This window comes from Culex pipiens, chromosome 3, assembly GCF_016801865.2.
Source record: "Culex pipiens pallens isolate TS chromosome 3, TS_CPP_V2, whole genome shotgun sequence".
In the NCBI taxonomy this organism is placed as follows: domain Eukaryota; kingdom Metazoa; phylum Arthropoda; class Insecta; order Diptera; family Culicidae; genus Culex; species Culex pipiens.
The window spans coordinates 118772261-118796588 of NC_068939.1; the positions used below are offsets into that span (position 1 = coordinate 118772261).

At 35.5% G+C, this 24328-nt stretch overlaps 1 protein-coding gene across 2 annotated transcripts in view; it reads left to right on the forward strand.

Annotated features, from left to right (window-relative positions):
* Nucleotides 1-7057: 7057 nt before the first annotated feature.
* The window catches only part of LOC120424392 (TBC1 domain family member whacked), a 53898-nt gene continuing 36627 nt past the window's right edge, over nucleotides 7058-24328 (forward strand). The window contains exon 1 of one of the 2 annotated variants that reach the window (XM_052710911.1): nucleotides 7058-7951. The gene's annotated coding sequence lies outside the window, so the exon portion shown is untranslated. The remainder of the gene's footprint in view (nucleotides 7952-24328) is intronic. The other variant, XM_039588490.2, reaches the window with a different exon arrangement.

Below are 24328 nucleotides of genomic sequence, written 5' to 3' on the forward strand. Positions count from 1 at the left end.
TATGCGAAAACACATTTTTATACATAACTTTTGAACTACTTATCGAAACTTCAAACAATTCAATAGCACCGTATGGGACCCTAAACCAAGTCGAATGCGACTGGTTTGGTCAAAATCGGTTCAGCCAGTGCTGAGAAAACTGCGTGACATTATTGGTCACATACACACACACATACCCACACACATACACACACACATACACACACACATACACACAGACATTTGTTCAGTTTTCGATTCTGAGTCGATATGTATACATCAAGGTGGGTTTTCGAGCTTTTAATAAAAAGTTCAATTTTAGAGCAGGATTATAGCCTTACCTCAGTGAGGAAGGCAAAAATCTCGTTTTGTACCATAAAAAATTGATTTTAAAATAATTGATTTTCCGTACGTATTTTCCAAATGTTATAAGAAAACAAATGATTTGAAAAAACACCATTTAATCTTGTGTCCCGTGGCGTTTACGTCGTTTTCGCGATTTTGTGGTAGTAGAATTAACTAATTGCATTGCTAGTGACAATTCCTCATATTGAAATATTGGAAATTGTAGGAATAAAGATCGTACGAGCGATTGTTCCTCTTGTCCCATATGGTCGTCTTGCCCCACTAGAGCGTCCAGTTTCCCGTCCCGGGAAAAAATTTCCCGTGAATTCCCGGGATTTCCCGAAAAAAAATATTTCCCGTTTCCCGGGAATTCCCGAAATTCAAGCAAAAGTATACATTATCTTAAATTTTTGGAACTTTTTTTTTAAAATGCTCTGAAAAAATAATAAATGAACAAACTCAACATGATTTTGTTCAATTAAATGCATTGTTTGGTTTATATATCATTAATCAGATTATCAGAAATCATGATATCAGAATTATTGATGATAATAATCATTTTTGAAGCAACTGGGAATAGATCTTGTTGATGTTGTTGATGTTAATTTATCGTATAATTTAAATCATGTTGCATAATAATACAAAAAAAAACATTGAAAAATTACTTTCTATGATTTGTTCTCAAAAATGCAAAAATATATTCAAAGCTTGCTTCAAATATTTGAAAATATTGGGTTGTTTGGAGTAAAACTAATACTAAAAAGCTTTACCATTTGTTCAAGAGCTGAAACCAGTATTTGTCATGAAAAACATAATTTTTGCACGTTTTTTTCTCACTTCAATAAACTGATCACAGAAGCAAGTTTAAAATTTCTCATCAAAAAATACCAAAATACATTTTCTTGTAGTTGAATGATTTTTTACATGCAGTCAAGCTGTTAATTGATCTTCACACTTATTTAAACCATTAAGGTTGATGTCGTATAGGGGAGAGTGGGGACTCCCCACTGGGGAGACTTGATTCCTTTTTTTTTGTATCGCACATAACTTTGTCAATTTCTCACAAAACTATGATCTTTTTGCATGAATTGAAAGCTTAAACATTCAACTATGTTTGGCTGATAAGGGTATTTCATCAGATAAACTCTTCGAATCATGCCAAGCGTTTTAAAAAATTATTTTAAACCGGCATTTTCAAAATGTTGGGGGTAATTTGATCCCCCTTTCAACATTTTGAAGAAATCGTATGAAAAATGTTTCTTATTCATCCAAACTTTTAATTTTCTATAAGTTACAGCAATTTCACATTAAACCTGTACGTTTGCGTTCAAAATATAACAAGTTTAGCATGCAAAAAATTTAAAAACCTGAAATTTTCATTTTTTAGACCAAAATTGAGCATGTTTACAAAAGCTGCTAATTTTTGTTTACAAAACTATTGAAAAATGGTTCAAACTGCAGTAAGTTATGTACAACTATACTAAAGGAAACTATGTACGAAACCCCAGCCCAATTATTTAATCTTGAGGCTGATTCCATTGACTGTAAAAATGCAGGGATCAAGTCTCCCTAAACGCACTTTTTTAAACAATTGATTGTAAAAATAGTATGACAATAAATTTAACGTCAAATTCGTAAGGGTTTTGGAGTTGATACGTTTATCAAACAATTCATGTATAAATTTTTTTTTTTAATAATTTCTGAGTGTTTTCTATACTTATCAAAACAAAGAAAAAAGATCTCTTCGAAGTTTTTTGCAGCACTTCATAGAAAAATGTGTGTAACTCAATCTAAACATTTTTTAATTTTTTTCTTTGTTTTCTACAATGAGTTTTAGTCAATTTCGCACAACTTTCTAGAACAAAGCTAATTGTTTTACCCACATGCTGACGAGATACAGGCTTGGGATCAAGTCTCCCCACTCTCCCCTACCATTTTGTTGCATAATTTTAATTAAAACCAAGATCATAACAATTTTCAATAAATTAAAAATTTCCCGGGAATTCCCGGGATTTCCCGGGAAATTGGTTGAAAATTTCCCGTTTCCTGGGAAATTTGTAACCCCGGGAAATTGAACGCTCTATGCCCCACTTTCACCTATGAGCTTGACATTTCGGTCAAGAAGGTTTCCCATACTGATGGGCTACATATTTAAGGGTGTAATATTACATATTCAATTCAATTCGGTTTTATTTGTGAATAATCAAGTTACAATGAGTTCATTTAGGTACATAACAGAGTTTTGGTGTTCCTTTCAGCTGTGTTTTACATCGTAATTCAATCGAAAAATTATTACTTATAACTTAGAATAGACAATAATATTACATGGAATCTCATAAAATAATGCAAAATTTATTTTACACCCAAGCCATTTACACGCAGCTGAATTACTACTAATTATGCTGTGTATGTAGGTAGGTACGGTGTACCTACTTTAACAAGAAAAACAAACTTACAAACAAAACTCCTACGGATTTAAAATCTGATCTAATCGTTGCTTGTTTGCTATCTTGTAACACGTCCTATCTTATTTCTTGGCCAAAATAATTAGGCCGTATTTTTTGTTTGACCATTAGGGTGACGTACGCCGTGTTATGAAGGTCCCAAAAATGGTCTACTGCGTAAATTTTCGCAAAATCACTTTAAAAAAAATTGAAAATGAATTTTCCGAAAAATGGTGTAGTTTTGGAGCTTTGGTAAATTGTTACAAATGAAAAGGGGCAACTTTGGTTTGGTTGAAAATTAGGGTGATTTTAATAATCTAACTTTGCAGGAATATTTTTGGGAATATTTTTGCCTTCTAAAAAGAAGTTGAGCTTGCCAACCCAAGCAACTATGTCCAAGACACCAACATTTTATCTCGTAATCTACGCCTTCTACGACCAAATTTATAGAAAGCATTTGAGCAAACCTTCAAAAATCATTTTTTAAACGTGTCAATTCAGGGCTAAGTTTTAGAGAAAATTGATATTGGGTTTAAATGATAATTTTACATTATTATTAGTTTTATTAAAGACACTTTACCATTGCAATGGCATTCGTGTCGTATAGTTTTACATGGAAATCCAAAATATGACCAATGATTGATTTTTTGAGACTTTGGTACAATTCTGAGGGCAGATTCAGATTCAGCGGGCAAAATTACATGAAAAAAACAAATATTTGGATAATTTTCGAATTTCGTTAGATTTCCTATAGTTTTCCCTTGAAAATAAGTCTTTTTCAAATGAAAATATCTCGAGTTTAATGAAAAACACCCCTGAGATTGTAGTGCTGGATCCCCTATTTCAAATGCAACCTGGCGCTTAAAATTTGACTTACGTCTTTTCGAGATATTTAAGTTTTAAATTTGCATCTTTTTTACCTTAAAATGACTGTATCTTTTGACCATTAACCCTCTTCGCAATTTCGCAATTTTCAGTGTAAGAACGGGCCTTGACCGATCTTATGCACTAGGTTCCCGACGAACACGCACTGCCCTTACACCTACATCTCACCCTTGCTCTGAGTCAGTACGAGCAACACGCTAGAACACGCTTTGAGTGTTCGTGCCAGGCATGCACACCTTCTTTTCCGGTTACGCATTTTAACTCGGCCGGGGGTGGTACATTACGTAGGGTTTGATGTAAGTATAAGCGCCTAACCATTTAAAGTGTGCCTTTTAACTTTCATTAAAGCAAAAACTGTTTTATTTTTAGTTTGAATTCAAAAACTAATTGTTATTTACTGTGTTTTGTTTTCTCCTGAAATGTTTCCTAGTGTTGAGTCGTGTTTATATGTTGCTATTTCTTTTGTCGCGGTATTTTGTTACAATTTTTGGTCCTAAGCATTTTATAAAAGTTTTTCAAAAGTACAATAGTAATATTTGTGTTAATTCTTTAATCATTCCAAAAATTGAGTAAGGGCTCGAACCTCACTTGCTTAAGAAAAAGGTGAAGTTTCAAAACAATGGACAGTGAAGGAAATATACTATGTAATTTACCAACGGAAGCAAATGACCCATAGGGTTAAAGTTCCCCCAATAAAATCAACAACAATCAACATACTATGTAAAGAATCAATAGTAAAAGAAAGATAGTAATTTATAAAGTAGATAAAGACATTAACAATAGTTAATACATAGAGGTAACAAACAAGCTTAGATTGTATTGAGGACAATTTACAGGGAAAATGAGAAATTATTCAAATACATAAATAAAGAAAAGGCACATGATAAACAAACTTGACATCGCTGCCAAATTAAGGGAAAGCAGACAGTTTGTTACAGCAGCATCAATTGGTAAAATAGAGTGGAAAAGCGTTGAGAAATAAGAGAATCAAATGAGTAAAATCGAAATCAAATGGAGGATAGTAAACAGAAGCTGCGTTAGAGAATCATTGAAACAAAATTAACAGAATATAGATGATAGATAAAAATGGAAAGAAGAGAAACCCCGTTGTGATGTTTCAGATACATCCACAGCAGTTGACTCAACATACTGCGAATCAAAACAATACCGTCTACAATCACAAATTACTTCCCTTTCCCACATTGACGCGCCCCTTTCTTCTAGCCGTCTCTACTCTGACCCTCGCTGGTCAAAGGTTTACGAGTCGTTTCCACAGGCCACCAGCTAGGTTACACCTTGTCATCATGATGACTAAACCAAGCCAACGTGGAGGTAAGAAAATAGGACACTTGCAAGGAACCAGGGCCATGCTGTTTTGTCCAAACAGCACTACGGATGTAGTTGGGCTCCTTCCGGGGTGTTCCTCGCCTAGGTGTGTCAACCGACGAGTATCATCAGTATCATGCACCCTTGGCCTGCATCTTTTGACCATTAACCCTCTTCTGTCCAAATTTTTTATTCGATTTTTTTTTATTTTTCCCGTGTTCAGGAGGTCATTTTGAGCAACTTTTGTTCTACGAAAAACTCTACTTCTCTTGTTTTATGTTTTTGTTGTTTCATTTTTAGTATTTTAATCTGCTTTTATCTTGCTTAGTTAATATTTGTTTTTGGTAGTATTTGGCCTACTCTATCACCTCCTATAATTACATTTTTTTGCTATCTAATTTTTTCATGTTTTTACAGTAACTTTTTCAATTTTTTGCATGTTTTTCACATTTTCTGCTATAAAATGGCACCATTATCATTTAAATTGTAAATAAATGTATAAAATCATAGTCTGGGGCACTAGAAGAATAAAATTTAAGAAATGTTAATAAAAAACAATGATAAAGTTCTAAAAAAATTACATTTTTGAAAACATTGGCAAAGTCACATAAAACAAGTAAAACTTCCAACCCATAAATTATCTAAAATTTTAAGAGTTCTTCTTTCCAATGCTTTTGAAAGATCAAAAATTTATTGAAAAATGGATTTTTGGAGATTTTTTTTTAATTCGAAGCCCGTCTAAAGGCGGGGTTGGGTTGTAGAGGGTTATGTCCAAATTGACTAGTCAAAAAATATTTATTTTTTGTTTTTTAGAGCTCTAAAAAAGCCCCCAATATCACTTTTCTCTAAAACTCAACCCTGCATTTCCACGTTTAAAAAATTGATTTTTGAAGGTTTGCTCAAATGCTTTCTATAAATTTGGTCGTAAAAGGCGTAGATTACGAGATAAAATTTTGGTGTCTTCGAAAAAGTTTCTTGGATTGGCAAACTCAATAACTTTCTAGAAATTCCAATTTTTTTTAATTCTTTATTATAGAGTTTTTCAGCCGGAGGCTGGTTCAAATCTTGAATTCCCAAAAATAATCCTGAATATGTAGTTATATTTTAAAAATCACCCTAATCATAAACCACCCTAATTTTCAATCAAACCAAAAGTTGCTCCTTTTCATTTACAACAACTCTTCTGAAGGCACCAAAGCCTCAAAACTACACATTTTTTCGGAAAATACATGTTCCTCTTAATTTTGCTTTTCTGACCACCATGGCAATGTTGATTTTTTCAACAAAGCTCGAACCATTCGGGAAAAACGTACACTCTGAAAAAATAATGTTTATTAAAATAAATAAATTTGCGCAAATTTCCAGGTTTATCTTCCCAAAATGTGATTTTTACGAAAAAATTGCAATCTTTTGCTTTTTTTTAATGTTAGAACATATTTTTTCGAAAAGTTCAGCGATTTTCCACGCTCCATACAAAAAAGATTTGTTTTGTATGGAAATTGTCCAACCAATTTAATTTAGGCCGTCTTCTGGGATTATATTCTAAAAAAAAAAACAAAATCTGCAATAACCTTATGAGATTACTCTGCTTGTAAATTCAAATAAATATAAAAAGACGAGTTTTTAGTATTTGAACAATTGCTATCACTATGTCTTATTGGAATCAATTGTTTAGTAAGAATATGTTATCTTACACATACAATTTCGAATTGGAATATACCAAACCTCTCTATCCAATATACTTTAAATCTTAAACTGAGTTACCGAGCAATGTAATAAAGCCAAAGAGGTGAACAGTGGTACATTTGTATTAGAACTAGGGTACAGTATCGATTGTTGTACTTGTATTGAAACAGTAAAAATGCTTTTAAAATATAAACATAGCTAAAACTATTAAATAATTGATTTTTAAATTAAAAGTAAAAAACTGATATTTTTCCCCACAATTCACAATCAAACCCTACCCCCAACCAACTCGACAACTCAGCTCTCTCACCAGCACTCCCCCCTTGCAAGATGAGTTCCATCGTGCAAAACACCATCACACAGTTCGTTGGAAACTGATGTTCCCGCAGTGACTTTCGGTCGGCTCTCCCCCGCGGTTCGACGTTCGCGAGAGTGCCTTAACAAAAATATCTGTATCTGTAACCAGACTCCTTAAGTCAGAGCAAAGTGAGTGCGTTTAAGGGGAAACTGGTGGTGGAGGGCCCCAATCGATACGCGAATACTTTATTTGTAAATATTTTCAGCGAATTTCGTGAGGTGCAGTGCGTACTTGGATCGTGCATTTCTGGTTGTGGCATACGCGTTTTCTGCCGCGCGCAGTGTGCCTCCGCAGTTTGGGGCACTTTACGTGCAAAGTTAGCGATCGCACTCGACGTGTACAGTGGGCAACATTACGGGAGTGTGTGATAAATGAAATCGCGAAAGAATCCGAAAGGGAAACAACACACAAAGCTTAATTTGGAGTCGCGCTCTGTGTACGTGCAGAACCTGCAGATATGTACATCGGGTCGGGTGTGTTGATAACTAGTAAAGGTACGAGTCACTAGTAAACGACAGACAAGTGAGAGGTGATTTTCGGGGTTTTGGACTTTTGTTTTATTATATTTTGGTTTTCCGCTCGCCGTAGCGGATGGTGAATGGTGAAAATCTGAAGCATAAATTACGACCTGTGGATACGGTCAGTGGCTGAATGTGTGCGAGAGTACAGTGTAAATGTAAATTAATCCAGCTCTCACTGGTACGTGAAAGAGTTGCTAAACGTACTCGAAGTGGAAAGCTGTGGCGACTGTCCAGCGAGTGACGGCCAGGCTTAACGTGGTTGTGCCAAGCCAAGTGAGGAAGAAATTGTTGGGCCTTGCACAAATATCTGCTACCTTGCCCATGTTAGTTTCAGCTGATAAGAAAGATAACAGCTCGGAGACACTGACTCGAGGATGATAACGCTTGCTTGAAGAAGAAGAAAAACGGTGAGTGTTCGCAAAATTCCATCAATCTTGAAGGATATTCCACCATCAGAAACCTCAAGCCAGTAATGTCATCGAGGATTGGTCATAAAACCCGAGGCTCAGGAATTCACATGTCGAAGAGGCACGACACTTGAGTATAAACCAGTTTGTTCACAACACGCACACACAAACACACGGTGTGTGAGGTCATTCGATGATAATACTGTTTTGTTGTTGTTGGGCTTTGCGACAATATACGGTCTCTTGTGTCAACTCGAAAAATTGCACCTACAGAGCGCACACAAGTGAGCACCAGCATACATTTGTGGCGCGATGAACGAGATTTTTTTTTGGGTTGTCACACTGGATGGCTGGGCTTTGCGTTGGTCCGGTTTTGTAAATAAACTTCGGCTGTTTCGGCGACCAGTTGGTTGAACTGAAAGTGTGAGGAACTTGGAATTCAAATCATTCAAAATTTCGACTAGTTTTATGAGGAATCAAATATGTAGCTAGTTTAGCAACAATTAGAACCACATTTAGGTTTTCTTTATAGTAAAAACGTGGTAAAGCCTTATCAATTTCAATTAGTCAAAACAACATATTTTTATAGACATTTGCTAGTGCCATAAAACAAGACAAACCACTAGATGAATATTTTTCTATAAAAAAATAAGATTTACTTCTTCAAATGTCAACTAACACAGCAGTCACTCCGACCTCTATTTGAATTTCCTGGCGATAAGGGCAGTACGAACGATTATTTTTTTAAATAACGTCATGATTCGAAATCAGGACCCTTATTAGCATTTCATTTTGTTATAGCTGGAAAAATATCAAGTAATATGTTGGAAATGTAGAAAAATCATCAGGATGTAGCATAAACAGTAAATTTCAAAAGAATGCATCCCGGGCACTGATAAAAGCTGAATTTAAAATCCGGGCACTTTTGCTTTGAACTCCAGACACTTGATTTTTCTTAAGACTCGCACAAATTTGGACAGAAATTTTAGTTAATTGTATTCATTAAGAATCAAATAAGCTGTTAACATAAACACATTCGATATTTTGTATAAAAATTTGCTAGAATTTAAGGAAATCAGAACCATAAATTTATGATTAGCCTTTCCGGTGTTTCGGACGCCTCTGAAATATTTCAGTGAAATGTTACAATTTTTTGGTAAACTTATATTTTTATTTTACTTTAAAGGGTGGTTTTCTTCGAAAATATAAATAAATACAATCTTGTTTTTTATATATACAGCTATGTTTTTGAAGTCAGATTTTTCTTAAGGGCTGCTGTGACCATGAAAGATAGTTTTAAAAATGATAGAAAACTTATTTAAGAAGCAAGACTTTTTCATTTTTCGAAACTGTTTAAATTTGAAAAAATGTTAATGTCTCTGAAATATTCCAAAGATTTTTATAAATAAAATAGAAAAAAACAAAAATATTTCAGAAGTACTATTTTTAAGAAGAACCACTAATATTTTTATTGTCCCGCCCGTGTGGATCAATCGGACCGCGCACTGGACTCACAATCCAGAGGTCGCCGGTTCGAATCCCGCGGCGGGCGCTCTAAAATTCTTTGTGTAAATATGGGTATTCGGCGCCGTCACTCCGTGCCATACTTTCATACACTTAGGAGCCCAGGGTGGCGAAGTCCTTGTAGATAAAAGGAAGACACTAGTGGTTGGTACTAGCAATGGTGGCCGACAGCTATAAAGTCAACTTCGTTTTCGTACTAATATTTTTAAGAATGGAATAAATCATAAAATCATTTCAACAGTCAATAATAGGATTTTAAAAATAAAAATTAACTTCCAAAACATTTCAGAAGTCGAACTTTTTTTCAAGGCAGTGATCATGTTTGAAAAAATGGAAAAACTCACTAAAATATAACAACAAACAAGAAAAGGTTGTTTTAAAAATGATTAATAAACTTTAAAAATATCGTCGAACATTTTTTTATTGATGAATAAACTTCCAACATATTTTAGGAGTCGAACTTTTTATTGAAGAACTGCTCAAGAATAGGAACAATCAAGAATAGGTTGTTTTTAAATATAAAAAAAAATCCAAAATATTTTAGAAGTCGATCTTTTTGCCTTCCTCATTTCACTGAGGCAAGGCTATAAAATCACTCGAAAATTGAACTTCTTAAATATACCTTCTAGATAAACCTTCACGTATACATATCGACTCAGAATCAAATTCTGAGCAAATGTCTGTGGAGATGTGTGTAGACATGATTTTTTCCACACGATTTTCTCAGAACTGGCTGAACCGATGTTGGCCGGGTCAGCCTTTTTCGATTCGTTTTGGGGTCCCATAAGACCCTATTAAAATTTATTCTGTTTAGTTAAATATTTAAAAAGTTATGCTAAGAAAAAAATATTTGTATCTACAAAAAAGGGTGATTTTTTCCATAACCTCAAAAGGCCGGGTCTTTTTGTTTACGTGCCAGATGCGAAAAGCCCGGTTGCCACATTGCTTCAAATGAGAGTCTTCATGTTTTCTGGAAAAGTCTGTATCAGATATATATATTTTTTTCATAAACTTATTTTCATTATTACTTTGTAAATGTGAGGAAGGCACCAACCACCTAATGGTGGATTAAGAAACGTTTTTATTGAACATGAACATTATTTATGAACATGAACATGAACATTATTACAACCAAAACTGGCAGCGCTAGTCCGAGAGAATGATGGTCTCGAGTCGAGAGAATAGTGGTACCATTCACGGACGCAGAGAACACAGCTCGAGATGGGCGATAGAACTATTCTCTCGAGGTTCATTTGCAAAAAAAGTTCATCCGTCAAACAAAAAACCAAAAGTGTCGACAACGGGAATCGAACCAGAGACCTTTGACAAACCAATCCAATGACTTAGCTGCCTCGGCCACCACAGCTTGGTGACCATGGAGAAGTCAGAAGTCGATGTATGACACTTGTTGGAGATTGATTGATTCAACTAACGAATGAACTCATTTGTTATGATGGTGTGAGTTGGTACCATTATTCTATCGATTTTGGCACTGAGCCCTCAATAAATTTTGAGAGAACGATTATCTCGATTCTGAATTTTTGGTGTAATGTTTGAAATAATGGAAATAGTTTGAAAGTTCTTCTGTTTATTTAAAAAAATGATCATTACTAAAAGGATGGATAAACCAAAGATAAACTCGCCGAAAAAAAAATCATATTTGTCTATAAGAAAATATTTTTTTTCAAGGATTTTTTAGAAGTTTACACCCAAAATTCAGAGTCGAGATAATCGTTCTCTCAAAATTTATTGAGGGCTCAGTGCCAAAATCGATAGAATAATGGTACCAACTCACACCATCATAAGAAATGAGTTCATTCGTTAGTTGAATCAATAAATCTCCAACAAGTGTCATACATCGACTTCTGACTTCTCCTTGGTCACCAAGCTGTGGTGGCCGAGGCAGCTAAGTCATTGGATTGGTTTGTCAAAGGTCTCTGGTTCGATTCCCGTTGTCGACACTTTTGGTTTTTTGTTTGACGGATGAACTTTTTTTGCAAATGAACCTCGAGAGAATAGTTCTATCGCCCATCTCGAGCTGTGTTCTCTGCGTCCGTGAATGGTACCACTATTCTCTCGACTCGAGACCATCATTCTCTCGGACTAGCGCTGCCAGTTTTGGGTGTATAATTATTATTATTTGTTTCATTTTTTCACATTCGACCTCATGTCTTTTCGACGTTTTGTCCATTCGACCTTTTGTCCATTCGACCTTTTGTCCATTCGACCTTATGTCTTTCGACATTTTGTAGCACATCCCCTACAATGTTGGAAGTGGAGATTTTTACACATTAAGCAGGGTGGCCACCAGATTTCGATTTTCAATTTCCCGGTTTTTTCCCGGTTTTCTCCCGAGCCCAGAAGGAATTTTCCGAAATGTTTTTAAACCAAACTACAATTTTTTTAGGCTAACGTTAGTACCAACATACTTTTTGAACGCATACATTTGGTTCAAAGTTTGAATTCCTCAAGAAAGCTTTCAAATCTTGAGTAAAAAGTAAGTAAGTTGTAAACGAAGCCGTTTTTATCTGTTTCCAATCCAAACATCTAATTTCCATAATGATTGGGATTTTTCTTCATCATACATGTAGATTGTATAACCTCAAAATAAAAAAATCGTTTTATTTTTTAGAATGAGATTAATTATTACTACAATTTATTAATTTTAAAGAAAAGAATTGCAAAAATAAATTGTTATCAACAGTTATGTAAATGCTCGTTAATTCGTTAGTTGCCTCGAAAAATCAGGGAGCAAAAAATATTTTTCAAAAAACATCAAAATTTCAATAGAAATTTAAGTGCAACCAGCTTAAATCAATATAAAATGCATTCCCTTGCGTTTGGAATCATTTTTAATCATGTTTGGGTTAATTTAATAATCTTTTATTTTTTTTGTTTTTTGAAGACAAAACAAATAAACTAGTGTAAAATGTATTTGAACACTTTTTGCATTCAAATGTTGAGACTATGGATTATTCCCCCACTTGACCCCGGCCAGAGCCGAGGGACAAAAATTTTGAAAAATATTAGCATCGGCCTTATTTTCAACATGATCTCAATTTTTTTGTTGATGTAGTAATCACCTAAAAGTGATTGCCTGTATTTCAAGTGACGTTTTTGTAGCAGAATTCTAAATATATTGTTTTTTTTTTCAAATTTCTGAAAATTTTACATAAATTTCAAACGACATTTAAAAAAACTTTGCAAAAAAAAAATCATTGCAAGTTGTCCTTAATAATTTGTCTGGCTGAGATTCTCAAATATTATCAAATAAAATTTATTTACAAACAGAAACTCTATGATATTATTATTTTTATGTTGAAATATGTTATAATTCAACGGTTCTCAACCTTTTCTAGGCTAGGTACCCTTTTTCGTGTTACTTAAGCTGCTGGTACCCCCTAGCGTTCATACATGAAATTTTTCGTTTGCATGAGATTTTTTTACATTCCAATTCACGAAGAAAGAAAGATGAATTTTGAAGTATTAAAAATGTTGTAAATCTTGTTTCTAGAGTTGTTTAAAAACATGTACTGGATAGGCCACACAACGTCCATGTACATTTCTTCAAATCAGTTTTTTTTCTTTTTTTTAAATAAAGCTTCATAATAAAATGTTGTTTCCTGTTTTTCTTTAAAACTACTGAAAATGTCTTTAAATTTAGAGAATTTTTTTTGTAAATTAAATTTTCGTTGTCTTTTTCATTTCTACAAACATCCCCCATATTTTTCTTAAATTTTATTTTTATGTAAATTTAAATTTTGTAAATAGTATTTTTTTTGAAGTTGTAGCTATTTTCAATTGAAAAATTATTCTATTAAATGGTTGAGAAAATTCTTTTCTGCTTTCTTTTTTGAACATTTTTGATCCATTCTTTTGTTGCATATACAAATTTAAAACAAATAATTGTAGAAAAAAAAACAAAAAAACTCAAAAACGGTGCACTTTACTTCAAATTCATAAAATTTCTAAACGAATGCAAATTATAGATTTATCATTCAAATATTTTTTAAACATTTTCTGATTGGTCAAAAACAATTCGCCTGTAATTCATTGCACCTTAAGCATGGTTGTTATTTTTTTGATTCAAAGCAATTTGTTTTTTTATTCTCTCAAATATTTTGTTTGGGACAAATGTTCGCCATTGCGGGGTTTGTCCTCCGGACCCCCTGAGACCGCTCGTGGTACCCCCAGGGGTATATGTACCCCAGGTTGAGAATCGCTGGTAGAGGAAACATTTTGCTTTATTTAAAAAAATCGCCTTGTAAAAATATAATAGGATACAAAAAACATCCATAACCAAGAAGCATGAGTCTACTAAACAAATTCAAACATAGTTTTCGCGAATTCTTCATTTATAATAACAGGAATAACATTCTAATTGAGAAAAGAACATATTGAATAAATTAAAGAGGCTTTTGTCAAATTTTAACTAAACTTAAAATATTTTCCCGGTTTGTCAGTCGAATTCCCGAGTTTTTCCCGGTTTTCTCCCGGCGGATAAAAATCCCGGTTTTTTCCCAGTTTTCCCGGTTTTTTCCCGAGGTGGCCACCCTGCATTAAGGTACTTTTCGAGAACGTTAAAAGGAAGATTTTTTGAGAGACCATTTTTGGCCAAAACGTACCTCGTCTTTAGACGGCTGCCAAAATGACAGGATTTGTTCCAGGAACGTTATTTTTTTAGCAAAAGTTTCTTAATGGAAGAACCTAAGAAATTAAAAAAAAACCCTGAAAAACACTTCGGCCAAATTTTACCCCCACTGACGGTATCAATTTTCTTGTTCTAAAGTTATCGCGATTTGAGCATGGTCATGAGCTTGACTGCCAATGAGCTTCTACTCTGCTATTGACAGATCGACTGATGTTAAACAATGAATCAAAAAATCCATCCGTTCACTGTTTAAATTCTATCTTCAGACTTTATTCGTCAATATCGGCGCCCTCCGATTAGTTCCATAGTTGAAGTTGCTGACTTATCAAGCACACAGCCACGGGTATGAATCTTCAAGCAATTTCAATATGGCGACTTGTATCAGAATAATGTGAAGCATTTTCGCTAGTTCTCACTGTTCTGTGTTATGCGTGCACGTCCGCAAACATCGACCACACACATACTAACACAAAACGCCACCAAGAGGCAAAAGGTGATTACGAATATGTTTGGCACTTTCGTTAAAAATATGCAGTTTTGCAAAAACAAATAACAAAACCCACTTTTAACAATAGTTGGACTGTCAAACTTGTAATTCGTTGCTGATTTAGTCGAAAATTTGTAAAAAATAATAAGTTTTTTTGCAGCACCCCTTTTGGACGGACATTTCTGTTATCACCTTCTGGTTCCTTGGATTGACCATGGATAATTTCACAGCGTAATAAACAGGGCAGCTACCACCACGTGGCGCCACTGTTTCGAATGAGAAAATGATACAGGTTTTTCAGACGAGTTTCAATCCCGTGACACAGCTTTTCGCTATACAGTATGTAAAAAAAGTATTTACACCCCTTGGGCACTATGCACATTTTGTGATGAAACATGTAACAACTTAAAGTTTGACAGAAACCTAGTACTACGTTTTGTTCAAAAACTCATGCCAAACATTTCGCTATAAAAAGCTCATGAAAAGATGATTTCCATAAAATGTTCTTTAACAAATACTATTACACAAATAAAAAAAGGTGCAAAAAAAGTTTGTACACCTTTCGAAAAATTAACATAAATAATGTTATTTGTTGACAAACCACCATAAATCCAGTCTCCCAACTCCGAATAGGCTTCCTTGACTGATTAAAAAAATAATTTGGATTGACTATAAAGTTTACTAACTACTTAGTATAAAAGTTTATATAACTCAGGAAATGCTATATAAAACTTATCTAAACTTAATTTTGGAAACTTCTTATTCAACTAAATATCAATATATTACCATAGAATTGCTTAAAAAACATTTTGGAGTGGGTATAACACCGTTTGGGGGTCTTTGTATCGATAGCATAAATTTTTCTTTGGAATTTCGTACCAACCCGGAATTACGACGTCGGAAAATCCGCCGGCATCCGAACCGGTCCACGATTCACAAGTCAACCTATGTGGCATCGGAAAGGGCATAAATTTTCCGATCTTTTGATACCCATACATCTAGGTTTTCTATAAAACCCACGTTTTTAAATACCTGGGCAAAAAGTAAGTTTGATCCACGAGAACAAAATTCTTAATTATAAATGAAAAGTTTCCATGATTTATAAAAAAAGTTGGTGATAATTAATCCAAAGTTTGAGAAAAAAATAATATCAATTAAAAATTGAAAAAATAAAAATTAATTCTTCCCCGAACAAAGTCGAACCAAAACAACGCACTTTCCCATCGCTCCAACCCGATCCAAACAATAATGTACGCGGCACGGTTGAGAGCTTCACTGGCGATTCAGGTGAAGGCACGGAAATCGACCGAAACGGTTGCCCCAGTCAGGCCCCAGAAGCAAAAGCAAAAAGCAGAAGCGCAACAGCTTCGGTCCAGTTCAACTTCGGCAGTACTTCCGAGTGGAGCCGGAATGATTGTTTATTGATGCAGCCTGAAATCGGCAATGATTTTGAGCGATTTGTTTTTGAGTTCTCTGTGCAGAATGTGTGTTGCTGTGGGTTTTAGCTCGTCAGTGTAAATTAAATTGTTTACTTTGCAGTGACTGACTTGGAACACATTCCTGGCAATGGCTTGAAAGGCAAATCGATTTAATCAGGAGCTTTTGAAATCAATAAAAACTACTCAAAACTTTCCTTACATCGTTCCATTATTCAGAAGATGATGGTTGAAACACCAATAAAAACAAATTTCGTGTTCAATATTCAATATCTCTCAATGGCCATACTTTCAAATCGCTTTATAAATTTCACGGATCATGAATCTCAGCAAAGAGCCTAAGATTGTTACACTTAAGTGATTTGTGTCAATGAAGTCTAACGATAACCATTATTTGAGAAATCCTTTTGTAACAAAACAAATCGCCGTGCTCGTGCTATCTTGTCGTTTTTTGCTTTTTGACGTTCCGAGAAAAACGCGTTTTAATTTTTTGACCTTGCATAAACAGAAATAGAGCACGCAATAATAAAAAAATAACAAACACAGTAAAAACGGTATAGAAAAGTCGGGCATTTACATGTGAGCAATTCTTTACAAAAAAGGTCTTTTTTTCTTCAATTTTAATTTTTGTACTTTTTAATCCGGCTGAAACTTTTTTGGTGCCTTCGGTATGCCCAAAGACGCCATTTTGCATCATTAGTTTGTCCATATAATGTTCCATACAAATTTGGCAGCTGTCTATAAGGAATTTTATGATCGATTTGGTGTCTTCGGCAAAGTTGTAGGTATGGATACGGACTACACTGGAAAAAAACTGCGACTATTTTCAAAAAAGTCAACTGAAAATGGATTTAACTTGAAAACGGTGCACTTTATCAAAATTTCACTCAAGTACTTTTTGATTGCAAATTTGATTTTACATCGAAAAATGAAGTTGAAAAATTTTCGCGACCAATATTTCGATTTTTTGAAAAAATCAGTATTGATTCAAAGATTCATAACTCGGCCAATGATTTTTTGCCCATTCTGGAAATCTCTGAAAAGTTTGCATTTGATGTCTCCTAAAACATATCAGAAAATGAAAAAAATCACCAAAAAAAATTATTCTTTTTCCAGTGTAGTCCGTATCCATACCTACAACTTTGCCGAAGACACCAAATCGATCAAAAAATTCCTTATAGACAGCTGCCAAATTTGTATGGAACATTATATGGACAAACTAATGACACAAAATGGCTTCTTTGGGCATACCGAAGGCACCAAAAAAGTTTCAGTCGGATTAAAAAATACAAAAAAAAATCGAATGACCGAAATCCCCTCTTCGATTTGCGTGAAACTTTGCCCTAAGGGGATATATTTTCTTTGAACACAAATCCAAGGTCCATTTTTCGATATCTGGTGACGTAGGGATGAAGAGGGGTCGGGGCAACTGCTGTGTGAGTTGGAAGACCGATGAAGAGTGGCAGAAGTTTTCACGGTTTTATCCCAGGAATATCTCAGAATTTAAATCGAATTTGGGGATCTGTGAAATTCAAATGGCTGCACAATATGGCGTGCATAACTCAATCTGGCTAAAAATGCACGTTCGGCAAGATATCACGAGCGCAACGAAATGCAAAATTGCAAAGCAGCTAGTTTATTTAAAAGCTCAGAAACGTTCGTATGAAGATCGTTGATCTAATCCAATCCAATCTAATCAAACCCTAGGACAGGGTAGGAAGACGCGTGGGGACACACGCTATGAGATTTGGTTGTATTCGTTGGGAGCACAATGCTTAGAAGGTTTGTTACCCCGGGATCCTCTGGGATGAGACATTGCCCAACTCGCTCTCTGTAACAGTATTTCTAATTCCAGTCCAAGTACACCATAGTCGTCATGGCCTAGTGGTAGCATTTATGCTTACCAATCCAAAGGACGGGGGATCGAACCCCGCCTCGAGCGACTTTGATTTTTCGTTCATGTATTCATCATTTCATATTTCTGTGTTCTTAACATTTTCGTTGGGAGCTGATGGAAATCGAACCCAGAACCATTCGCTTACAAAGCGAACACCGTGTCTTTTCAATAAAAACTCTGGATTTGAAATTATCATTTTCAGATGTTTTGCATTATCCATTTAAATAAATTCAAGCGCATTTGGGATATAAAAAAATCTTTGTCTAATCTAATCTAATCTAACACAAACGCAGCCAGTCCGATGAAAGCATGCTGGAAAGTCTTGTGATTAGATTACTCCCCAAGCACTTTTCTTGTCAATATTAATAATTGCAATACATCCGAGATCACCCGAAAATGTAATACAATAATTAAAGCGGCCAGCCCTACTGCGTTGTGTTTACCGCAGAGAGGATTCTGTGAACGGGTCACATTCCACAGAATCTACAGGGGAGGAAGGATGCGTGGACATACCGTACCAAACTCTCCGGATCAGTTAGGTGTGGTGTGTTAGTGTAAATTTGGCAGATAATTATATTTTTACGGGGAAGTGGAATTGGGCAAAATGGGATCAAGGAATGGGAAAGTGAGGAAGGGGTAGGAGGGCTATTGAATTTATAGTATAATAATATAAGGGAATATAATCATTTAGCAAATAATGATGGAAAGCTCTCAACAAGAATCAGCAAATCTTAAAATCTTCGAAAGACACAGCCAGATTGAGTCCCAACCTGCAGCTCCTAAGTTCTTAGGAGCCGCCAATCCGGCCGCATCAAATCAGCCAAGATTTCCTCGTCATTTGCGCGATTGATGCTCTATCCCAGGTCAGCGACGTCTTCCCGGACATGCAGCAACGCAACGCGAATCCCGGATATCTCCACCATCTCTACCATGTCCACTGCCACTCACAAGTTCTTCTAGAACTAGTCGATAAGAATTTGACGGAAATCCTCAGAAGACGAAAAAACGCGGAGCGAAAAAATCAAACAAACCGGACGCGACCATAGCTTACTGCGATCCTCTTGAGATATAAAAAAATCTTTGTGCAACAAATATCATTTAAAAAATCTGTTGTAATAAATTTTGCAAAAAAAAACATGTGCATTTTTTTTCACGTTCATATCATCAACGTGAGCAATTATTTTTAAATTTGATCGTCGCAATTTGATGGTCCGAAACCGAAATCTAGCATGACAAAATTGATAGCGGCCCCACGTTAAGATTTAGAGCTTTGGTGTCTTCGGGATAAATGATCAGGGTCAATAGCGACATCTTTTGGTATGGTGGACATTAGGGTGGAACAAATTTTAGGGTGGTTCAAAATTTTTATTTTGGAGCGATGACGAGATAGCGCTTTGGTGTCTTGAGAAAAGTTGTAGGGAATATCATTCTGAGCAAGTTTTTTGAAGAGCACAAAGCTCTATCTACACACGGGAAGTTTCTAGAGCTATTTTTGTAATTAAAGTTGAGGTGCTAATGAAAAAACGTTTTTTTTTGAATTTATCAACTAAGGCTTGTGTCGTATCGAGATGGTGTCGTCTAGACATTTGTAGAGCTTATCAAAACACACATTAATCTTCCAAGAGAGCGATGATCGGACCTTCTAAACGAAAGTTATAGCCAAAATACGAAGCAAAAGACGCCATTTTGAAATGTGAATAACTTGAAATGGTGGTGGAGTTTGACCTCGCTCTTAAAACCATCTGAAAGTACATATTTTAGAGTACATTTGCTGAAAATATCTCGGAGGTATTTTTTGTTTAACTCATTTAATCTCAATTTGAAAATAAGCATTTCGAAAATGTTTCTTGCCCATAACTTTTGATAGAATTGAACAAAATTCGTTTTTCAAGAATAAAAATGTTCGTTTTGGCAAGGGAGTCGCCCCCCTGGTTAGGTGGCAGCGCGTTTTGTTCTATTCTACTCCCGGTTATTTTGTGAAAATTTCATAGATTTGAGCAAAAATACATGTGAAAAGTGTTTAGCAGTGAAGATTAATACGTTTACTATCAGTACAAAGTGAAAGAATATTGAAAATTGGTCCGAAATTCGCGGAAAAAGATTTTAATTTTGGCAAAAAGTGCTGTTGTTGAAATGGCTTCGCGTCGGTTGTTCATTTTTCGATTCCTTCTCCCATTATCTTTTCGTTGTATTCGTGTTCATAAGTCTTTTGTGTGTAGCGTTTTGTCTGGTTTCGGTCGGGCTTGTGATCGTATTAGTGGTCGATGCTAAGCGAACGGAAAAAGCATCAGCCAACCCGGTCCGACGACTGCAGCACCTGCAGGGACGTTCTGGCTGAATTACGAGCGTATCGTCTGGTGCCTGAGGAGTGAGAGGGCAGCATCAATCGAGTCGTGGTTGTAAAGCTGCACAAAGCAGCGCATGCCATGAAGGATCAGAACCCGGGTGAGAACGTTCTTTTTGTATGCTTTATGTTAGGTTTCTCACCTTGGGCAAACAAATTTCGGTTTGTGTTGTGTGTGACTGAGAAGTGAGTGTGTGTTTGTGAGAGGGAGAAAACGTCAGCGGATCTGTCAGACTGAACCGAGTTGCCGAATAAATGATTTTTCTGCAGACTTTTTTCAGACGGATGCAAACTGTTTGCATTACAGAGCTTGGAGGGCTGTCGTAATGAATAGAATGGTTAGGGATGCGCGATTGTTGATTGTTGTTAAATTTGAACTATTTATGAATCGAAAAGCAAAACTAAAAAACGCGGTAGTAATTTTTTTTTTTCGATGTGTTCAGGAATAATTTAAACTTATCGATCTACTCTTTATTCTATTTTATCGTGATTATGCGTTAACTCTTCAAAGAGTACAGTTACCAAAACAATCCGGTTGTAATCAAACGTATTTCTGAAAGTATTTCTGGTTGAGAGTAGCTAGATAGAATAATATGTATGTGTCAGTCATAAGCTATACATTTTCTCATCGGGTCCTTTATTTCCACAGCCGGCTGTCTAATATTGGACCATTAACAAACATTCGCGTTGGGATAAAATTTTCAAAATAACATCAGCTAAATAATAACTATCTCAACAGCAACATCCGATTGCTTGCCTTGAGAATAAATTTCAATCCTGTTAAAATACTAAATTCAAATAAATTTAAACGGGAATAGTCTCAACAGCAGCTTCCGATAGTCTGCCTTGAGAATAAAAAAAAAATCCTTTAACCTCACTTATGCCAATGGTCGTATCGCTTGCTTAGGGCGACTCCCAGACCTTAACCTTTCACAACTACCAACTCCACGCGACACTTGCGCATCCTTGTTGTTTAAATTCGATTAAATTTGATCAAACGGTCAGTTTGATCGAGTTCCACAATAAGGTTGGGAAAAAGAGCCTGCGGTTTCGCTACCTTTTTCTAAGTAAGTTCAGCATCAACAGTTCCCGTGCTCCTAATCCTTATTCCTCTCCCGGTGAATGGTGGAGATGGGAGCGGCCGGCAATGGATGGCTTTCATGGTGCTGCCTGTCCTGTTCTGGTAGAATTGGTTTTAATTCCCTTTAATCAATTTCTAAGCAACTTGGGCTGGACAATCATCACATATACATGACGAAATCCAGTCTGCAACCCGCTAAGATCACCATCTCCATGCGAATGCGAATGCGAATGCGAATGCGAAAAATGTTCGTTTTGGCAAGCTCTACAATTGTCTAGAAGGGCCCAAAAATGTACAAAATGATCTAGTGGTTGTAAAAGAAGATACACGTTTTAGCTGAAATATTTCAGGAATAAATTTAATGATTTTGTTAATTCCTGAAATATTTCAGCTACAACTTGTTTCTTCTTTTACAACCACTAGATTATTTTGTACATTTTTGGGCCTTTGTAGACAATTATAGAGCTTGTCAAAATGAACATTTTTATTCTTGAAAAACGAATTTTGGTCAATTCTATTAAAAGTTATGGACAAAAAACGATTTAAAAATGCTCATTTTCAAATTGAGATCAAATGAGTTAAACAAAAAATACCTCCGAGATATTTTCAGCAAATGTACTCTAGAATGTGCATCTGAATGCTTTTAAGAGCGAGGTTAAACTCCACCACCTTTTCAAATTATTCACATTTCAAAATGGCGTCTTTTTTCGTATTTTGGCTATAACTTCCCGTTTGAAGATAGAGCTTTGTGCTCTTCAACAAAGTTGCTCAGAATGATGTTCCCTACAACTTTTCTGAAGACACCAAAGCGCTATCTCGTCATCCCTCTAAAATAAAAATTCTGAACCACCCTAAAATTTGGACCACCCTAATGTCCACCATACCAAAAGATGCCGCTATTGACCCTGATCTTTTGTCCCGAAGACACCAATGCTCTAAATCTTAACGTATGGCCACTATCAATTTTGTCACGCTAGATTTCAGTTTCGTACCCCTGTGCAATGGATTAAAAATGTCATGAAAGTATGTTAATTTAAATAATGTGTTGGGCGGTTTTTCAAAAAACTCAGTTCCCCATTAGCGAAAAATAATCACAAAATTTATGAAAACTCTGTGTTAAAACCATACAATTGTTTCAGGAAAGTGTGTAAAGCTTCCAATTTTGGATGCACTGCTTTCATTCCATGGAATTTCCTCCAGCACTTGCACCGTGCAATGACGCAACGCCAATCTGACTCTGCGTTCCGTGACGTAAGATCTAGAGCCAAGTTTCCTAGTATCGCATCCAGTGTGTGATGTGACGAACTACTTTAGCTATCGCCATCTATTCGTTGCACCCAGTGAGCCAGTAAAACGAACACACTTTAGTACCTTTATACAAGAAGGCATCCGAGCGAGCGCGCGTAGTAATCGCAATCATCGAACCCCATTAAGGCCAATTGAAATCGAAGAAACGTGCAAAGTCTGCTCTCGCGTTAGTATTAGTGTCTCGGAGGAAGTCGTACTTAGAGTGGTTGTGCGAAAAGTAAAGTCAAGAATTCACTTTCTACCGGCAGTTTCCGGTGTGTTTACTCAATTTAGGTAAATCAAGAATAATTAGAGCTAGAGTTGGCAAATAAATGTATTGGGATGGTTGCACATTAATAACTTGAAGGTTGACAAAAACCCACAGCCATTCACCAATCGTCTTCAACTAAGTCGGTAGAAATCGTACCTAGTTTTTTGCGCAATCAACAACCGACGAGCAACGATTTCCATGCCCTTAACAAGTGCTTCCTTCTTGGCGATATTAATTTATTCAACCCCAGCTCAGTAGTACGCTTCATCCGCCCACGAAATAAATACTATCGGCACCAATAAAAGCAACCATCATTAGCAGTGTTGGAGTGTGTATAAGGTTATGGTTTAGATGGTTGGTGTATTCCTCCTCCTCCAACTAGTTGACAGTAATAGTTGTTGGTGTGTCTTGTTTGCAAAGTGATAAAAAAATGGCTTCAACGGAAAAAAACGACGGTTTGTAACCTTCATTAGCATATCTGTTAATTGATGGAACCCTCGCGAGTGCCGTGGTGTTGTAATTTGTTTTGATTCAGACTGCGAGGATGTCGTGTCGTTGCTTTTATTTATAAGGTTGGTTTGGCTTGCAAATTTAAATAGTATTTGTTGTCAATTGCCAAAAGGCATCACGAAACAAGAATCATCGAATTAAAAACGCTTCTTGAATGGAATTTTATGTCAAAAATTCATGTGTTTAGTAAATTTACCGTTCAAAACAAAACACAAATAAAAAATGTTACTTTTCAATACTTGTGTTGAAAAGTTCAACTTTTCAGCACTGGTATTGAAAGGTATCAATTTTCCATTCAGTTATGTTTGGTAGGGAAAAGTAGGCTGTTCGAAGGATAGGAAAAGTTGACAGTTTCACAGAGGAATTGCAAAAACAAAATTATTGCAAAATTATGATCTCCATTTATCTTATTATTTAATTTGAGTAAAGAGAAGCAACATTTTTTCGTTAAGCAGTTACTTTTCAGGGTACCACATGTAGCTACTTTAAATTACTTAATTTAACTACACAACAAAAAATGCACAATATTTTGTGTAAAATTACACACTACGTGTGAAGGTTTTCTTCACAAAACATAATAGTTGCAACCGACGGGATTCAAACCCCATCATTCGCTAGGAGAATTGCGCTTTAGCCCGCTCGGCTATCAGACCATTGAAGAGTGGAATGGATTAAATTGCAATTGCAGTCCATTATTATTTTTTGAATTTTAACTTTTCTTTGCTGTGTACCCTAAAAATTGTAGGTCATCGCTTAAATTTACTTTTTAAATAGCATACATCTCGGAATCATTTGAATGGTCTTCTCCCATGTTGATTTTGTTACGTGAAATGTCCTAAGGATTCCGATAAAAGACATCGTCCAACCGTTATTTTGAAGTTTTATACGA